Raw genomic sequence first — 7,376 nt, forward strand, 5'->3', positions numbered from 1 at the left:
AGTTGTAAGGATCACATGAAACAGTAGACGTAAGAGTGGCTTATTACAGGTAAACGATTATAACAATGCATTCTAAAGTCATGCCTCACACTGGCAGTAGAAAAACATGTTTTTGGATAGAACGCAATAGTGGAGAGGGCAGAAGATGTAAAGTATCAAGGATTCTTTGAAGGAAAACATCAGTTTTCCAGTGCTGTTCTAAAAGGCACGACAGGTTCTTTTGAAATGATCACCTAATAGGAATCAGTCCGGTGGTTAGCAGGGGCCATATGTTATATTTGTACTCAGTGGAAGCAACCTCGGCATATCTTAGCAGAAGGTGAGAGAACAGAGGCTGTACCTGGCAGGTGAGGAGGACACTGCTAACAATCTTATCAGTTGAACGTGGATCCCAGCTGACTTGTATCACCTCATTTCTTCTCCATAACCATGGCTCTTTTGATTGTTATCTGCATTTTACAGAGAGAATTCTGGGAGAGGTTAAGAAACTTGTCCTAATTTACACAGTTAGAAAGTAGCAGAATAGGAATTCAAAGTCAGGTCTGACTCATTTTCCAACCCACACCCTTAACCCACTGTTAAAGGGAAAGAAATATAGCAAGGCTGGTAGAGAAACTCTCTTTTCCTCTATAAACTCTATCAGGAGTAACCCCAGAATTCCTTGGGATCCCATAGTAAAACACACTTAGAAAGGGAGGAGGAGATTATGTCATGTGGCTGCAAATATTGCTTGTGATTAGCTAGAAGCTTCGACACCTCTGAGAACATTTGGTCCTCAAAAAGGCCTCTGGACTCTCCCTCCTGAGATTTCAGGACAGTTGCTAAAGTACAAGATTCAGCCTTCCAAGAGGACAGACATGATGCCTTTGGTTTCTAAGGATTACCCTTCGGCATCCAGCTCAGTGCCTCTTATATCATTAAAAAAAATACTTGGTGACCAGTAGAATTAATAGAAATGAAATCACCTCAGTTCTCTCTAGACCCTGTCCTTTCATCACATCTAGAAAAACAAAAACAAAAAAACCAGCCCTGAATTTTGTGACTCAGAACTTCTGTAGCTAAGCTCTGGATCAACTTTGCTGGGCAGGCAAGGCCCACTTGGCCTCCACCTCTGCTAGCATGGACCTTTCAGTCCCACTTCCTTCTGATTTGAAATGTCCATTGAGTTCACTGCCAATCTGGGGGAGGGAGCAGATGCGACCAGAAGGGAAGTGGAGCTATTGCTTTTCATTCCTTCTGTCTTTTGGTTCTCCATGGTTTTGTCTTGTTCTTTTCAGGTTGTGCTTACAAATAATGAAACATGAAAGCCTTAACAAAATGGATGGAGAACACTTATCTAACAGACCCTGATTGATACATGCCTAAGAGTTTCTTTGTGCCGAGTCTCTCTCTTTTTCTTTTTTTTCATTCTTTGATCAATTCCACACACATTTGAATCATTGTGAAAGGTATCCCCAAGGAGTTTTACTGGAGAGGAAAAAACAATGATGCCAGGAGGCAAGAGGCTGTTTCATCTGGTGCAGAGGTAAAAATCATGCATTGTTACCAGGAACAGGAGCCTGGGATTGAATTACTGATGCATATTCAATTGTGTGCGAGAAAGGTCTGGGTAAGCTGTTGAAGCTCCTAGGGCAAAAGAGATGATGCACAACTTGCTTCAGAAAGCTCATAATCTGCAGAATGAAATCATGAATCTTTCTTCTTTGTGAAAGGATTCTGATCCAAGTACTTAACACTAGACATCACTCCAGTCTTCACAGAAGCGACTGTTTCAGCTTTCATCTTTTACTCCAGTTGTTGGGAAGCCCACTTTCTTGTCTATAGCATCCTTTTCAGGTAGTTTCGTAGACAATTTACAAAGTAGTGCAGTGGAAAGACCCTCATCCTAAAGATCAACCAGTCTCAGACTTTTTGATTTCACTATTTGAAAGTGAAAGTGTTAGTTGCTCAGTTGTGTCTGACTCTCTGCAATGCCATGGGCTGTATGTAGCTTGCCAGGCTCCTCTGTTCATGGGATTATCAGGCTATAATACCGGAGTGGGTTGCCATTCCCTTCTCTAGGGGATCTTCCTGACCCAGGGACTGAACTCAGGTCTCCTGCATTGCAGGCAGTTTCTTTACTGTCTGAGCTATCAGGTATGATGATTTCACAATTTACTACTATTTAATTTGAACTTGCCACTTCACCTTTCTGAGCCTCAGTTTTCGGCGTTACCTGCCTTACAGAATGGCTGTAAGCATAAATTCAGCAGTGTCTCTGAAAAGACCCTAAAAATTATAAGGCACTTGCAACTTTATGTTATTGAAGGATAGGTGAAATGGAGAAAAAATGTTCAAAGAATATTTATGGTAAAATATAAACTGAAGTTCTTTCTATTGTATGCGTGAGTTTTGATTATGTTTGATTGATTTATGTGACAAAATAGAAATATGTTGAACTGATGTATCAGTTTACAATAAAAAAATTAGAAGCTGATTTATTTTGTAACCACATTGTAGCAAAAGTATTGGCATACTTTTTAATCCATAGTCAAGGTGATTTTAAAAAAGCTGATTTATGGTTGATTTGTATCGCTTAGGTAACATTTATACAATCATTCTACTTATCTAGAATCAAACTGATTAGATTACTACAATTATAGCAGAACACTTATTTAGCTATTCTACTTATTCAGATTATTCCTTCACTAGGAGTATTCCTTCCCCGCTCCCGCCCCCATTCAAATACTTTATATTTACATAGCGCTTTGTAGTTTTCAAAGCCTTTCATGGATACTACTTAATTTGAGACTTGCGTAATACAAACTTTGTGTTTTCTCTCTTGGTAACATGTGAGGTGCGACACTGGTTACTCTTAACAGTCCCATGAAACCCAATGCTAAGTTAACCGTAAGGATGTTGTGAAATCGGTTCCTCTTTGTTAGATGTTCTCTTAGCACTGCTGCCCTTCCCTTGTGGCTTTTGCTGAGGTTGCATTTATAATTAATTTCTGTGAACACCAGGGAAAGTTATTTGTCTCCTAGGAGATGTTAAGTTGCAGGAGGGCAAGAGCAGTCTGTTTGCTTACTGCCTCTGTATCCCCATGCAATCTGGTACTTAGTAGGGGCTCAGTAAAAGGCTGATTAAAAAAATGAGTCCAGGACAGTGCTTGTAATATTACAAAGGATCTAGTTATTTGAAGCTTCCTGGGAGAAATTTCCTTGTGGTCTTACTACATTGCTTCTCTGAAACAGTTTGTTCTTAGCCCATGGACACTCTCAGCTGTGTACCCATTCACCTTCTCCTGCTCTTGTTTGTGGCAAGAAAGCTCTGAAATAAGTTGTGGTTGCCCCTTATCAGACATGAAGAACTTTTATGCTATGTACTTTGTGCACCGGTCACCTTTCTGCTTAAAATTTATGCCCTGTTCCTTATTTTCCCTTGTTATTTTTCTTTGCTCTCCTTTTGTTTATTATAACACATATTTTATGTGACCTTTACTATTCGATTCAATATATTTGACAGCAAGGCAGGTTATACAAGATAGTACCCATAGGAATGACCTTTAATGAACTGGGGCCAAGAGATCAAGTTAGAACTTCAAGAATGGAATATTTTCGTATGACTAGCTCAAATTTCGGTTTTAATTTGCTGGTGAGGTAATGACAAAAACAAAAAAACAATGTTCATACTGAGATTTTTGAGTTCTAGCAATGTAAGATCCTACAAAGAAACGTGGATTTCTGTGTAGAGGGTGTGTGAGAACTAACAAAGCCATCTGAATAGTGCTTGGGCCAGAAAGATTGGTTTCTCTCTCAGTCTGCTTCCTCATTGCTTTAGTTTTGGAGACATGAGTCAGGTACGTTCTTTTCAGGCCCACCGAAGTTTTGCTTCGCTTTTCCTCTAGGCTGTAGGGATATCAACAGGCTTCAGGGATGTCAACGAATGGAGAACTTCTCACACTGAAAGCTTGGTTCAACCTCAACATTTTCAGGCTCTCTTTTTGGCTTGAGAAAGGCTGTCTGACCTGTAGCATCCCTGAGTTAAATCTTAGAAATAGTTCCAGACATAGTTGCCACAGTGCTTAAGCAACCAGATTTATAGGACCAGCCTTCTCTGTGCTTTTGAGACCTTGGTGACCCCTGCTTGTGGGAGACAGGGAGCTTTGTTTACACGTGAAGCACCACTTTCAGTTACACTCATGATTATGTGACTTTCGGTATTTGCTATGTCCTCACTCTTGGCCAACACAAATATGTTATCACATTCGACCTTCCTTAGCATAAGAATGACTTTGGAAGCCCACAAGATTTTCTAATAAACAAATAATGAAGGAAATGAGAGCACCTGCAAAAGGAAGGAAAGCCTCCAACTGCAGATGAGGAGATAAGACCTAACAAAGCCAGCCACGTTCCTGTTCAGTGATGGTCCCTTCCAAGAATGCAGAATGCTAGGACTGCTGGTGTAAAATGCCTGCCCTGGTCCTCTTGTTCTAACACAAGTAGCCCATGTCGGCCAGTCAGGGAAGATCTTCTGACCACTGTCACTAAACAGACCCCCAACATTCACCCCAGGGCTTCCCTGACCTCTACCCAGGAGACAGAGGAGAAAACTCCTGGCACCATTATTACACTTCACCTCAACTCTTTGAAGGAAACAGCTATAATAACTAATCCCAGCCCTTTTCCCTTGCTGCCCATTCCCTTCCACCCCCATCCCAAATATTTAGAGCTCTTTTTTATGAAGATAGTACTTAAGGTTAGGAGGAAAAAGGCTCCTTGCTTGTTTTTACTAGAGAGAAAGCTTCGGTTCCCATAGCCTCAATTTCATCCTCTGAAAGTCGATCTCCAGAGTTCTTGTATTTTTTTTTTTTTAACAGTGTTAACTCCATTTCCCTACTTCCAAAGATACTCTGGCTTCTCTCAACTGCTCATTGTTTGTGCAAAAGTAATTGAGGTTTCACACCATGAATTTTAAATCATTATAACTAGGCTCAAATGCATCTTTATTAATTGAAATAGGAACCATTACAATCAACACATTTTTGCCAACAAGAAATAAGTTTATTTCTGTAGTGTAAAAATCTGTTCTTTGGGATTCCATGAACTCTTAGAAAGCATTTTCTGCCTCCTGCTGGTTGTGGAAGTGTTTTCCCTGCAAAAAGTCATCACGATGCTTGAAGAAGTGGTAGTTCATTGGCATTAAGTCAGGTGAAACTGGCAGATGAAGCAAAACTTGGTAGCCCAATTCATCCAAGTTTTAAAGTGTTGGTTGTGGGACATGCAGTCAGGCGTTGTTGTGGAGAAAAATTGGGCCCTTTCTGTGGATCATTGCCAGCTGCAGGCATTGCAGTTTTTGGTGCATGTTATCAATTTGCTGAGCATACCTCTCAGATGTAATGGTTTTGCTGGAATTCAAAAAGCTGTAGTGAATCAGACCAGCAGCAGACCACCACACAGTGACCAGGATCCCTTTTTTGGTGTAAGTTTGGCTTTGGGAAGTGCTTTGGGGCTTCTTCTAGGTCCAACCACTGAGTTGGTTGTCATATAAAATCCACATTTTGTCACGTGTCACAATCCAATTGAGAAATGGTTTGTTGTTGTTTCGTAGAATAAGAGAACATGATACTTCAAAATGAAGATTTTTTTTTTTTCAGTCAGCTCATGAGGTACCCACCTATCGAGCTTTTTCACCTTTCTAATTTGCTTCAAATGCTGAACGACTATAGAATGGTCAATGTTGTGTTCTTCAGCAAATTCTTGTGTAACTGTTAACAGAATCAACTTTGGTGATGACTTTTAGCTGGTTATTGTCAACTTTCCAAGGCGAGCTATTGCACTCCTCGTTCTCAAGGCTCTTGTCTCCTTTGCCAATCTTCTTGAAGCACCACTGCACTGGACATTTGTTGTCAGTTCCTGGGCCAAATGCATTGTTGATGTTGACAGTTGTCTCTGCTGTTTTACGACCCATTTTGAATTCGAATAAGAAAACTGCCCGGATTTTCTTTTTGTCTAATACCATTTCCATAGCCTAAAATACATACAAAAGAAATAGCAAGTAATAAATCATTAGCAAAAAAACAAAGTGAGAAGTGCACATTAAAATGATGTATAACATAGCCATACTTATTTAAGAATGTATTCCAGTGTCAAATAGCAAATTTCAAAATTGCAAAAACCACGATTATTAATACATATGCACCAACCTAATGTCTTCTCTACATTGTCTTTTACTCCTTGTTGGAATAGCAGGTTCTTGAGTCAGACTCAGTTCAGTTCGGTTCAGTCGCTCGGTCGTGTCCGACTCTTTGTGACCCCATGAATCACAGCACGCTAGGCTCCCTTTCCATTTACCAACTCATACTACCTGGCTTCAGATCCTTTCTTCGTGGCTTCCTAGCTATGAGATCTTAAGCAAGTTCCTTAAACTTTCTAAGCCTGTTTCTTCACTGGCGGGAAAAAAAAGGAACAACAATAATCCTTATTTATGCCTGTTTCCCATGTTTGTTAAATTAGAATTAGGCGAGGAAACCTGTATACTGTGCTCCTGTTCTTTCCCTTTCTTCTCCTCCTGCCCACCCATTTTTCTCTCCTCTTCTTTCTCGCCTTCCCTCCCCCTCTGCCTACCATCTCTTTTTCTCCCTGCTTTCCTCATTTCTTCCTCTTTTTCTTCTCACTCTCCTGTGCAGCTTCGGTGAAGCAGAATTTATGAAGGACCAGCACCCAGATCCTGGGTGGAAATATTCGAGTCCCTACTCCTGCTTCTTCTAAACAAGGTTCACTTTTTCCGATGCACAGCCAAAATGCTAAGACATCCAGGTGAGGTTTGCAGCAAAGAGAGTTTTAAGTTCCAGACAATCAAGACGGTAGAACAAAATTCAGATCTGCCTTCCGGAAGGTGAGTGACTGGAAGGGGGTTGTATCTATAGGATAAGGAATAAAGGGTAGTCTGAGCCATAGGGAGCTTCGGGAAAGGTGCGGTAATTGTCAGTCTGCACAGGTGTAACAGCTGGAAGGCATCAGTGATGCAATGAACATGAACTTGGGCGAACTTAGGAGATGGTGAGGGACAGGGAGGCCTGGCATGCTGTAGTCCGTGCGGTTGCAAAGAGTCGGACACGACTCGGCGAACAACAACTACTAGGCGAAATTTTCAGCCTTTGGACGTCAAAAGTTCGTGGGACACTTGCGCATGCCCAGTTGGAAGGTCATTGCTCCAGCGCATGCCCAGTTGGAAGGTCAGTGCGCCAATTCTGTCTTAACCTGCTCAGCTCCAACTAGACAGAGTGGAAACCAAGTTTTTGGAAAACAGCTGACGGGGTGCATCTTATATTAAAGACGATGGACGTGAGTCAGTGAACTCCGGGAGATGGTGATGGACAGGGAGGCCTGGCGTGC

General features: G+C 41.3%; 1 pseudogene; it reads right to left on the reverse strand.

Moving 5' to 3' along the window:
- Positions 1-4,987: 4,987 nt before the first annotated feature.
- Positions 4,988-6,006, reverse strand: LOC138071667 (histone-lysine N-methyltransferase SETMAR-like; annotated as a pseudogene).
- Positions 6,007-7,376: the final 1,370 nt, after the last annotated feature.

Source organism: Capricornis sumatraensis, chromosome 2 (genome assembly GCF_032405125.1).
Source record: "Capricornis sumatraensis isolate serow.1 chromosome 2, serow.2, whole genome shotgun sequence".
Classification (NCBI taxonomy): Eukaryota; Metazoa; Chordata; class Mammalia; order Artiodactyla; family Bovidae; genus Capricornis; species Capricornis sumatraensis.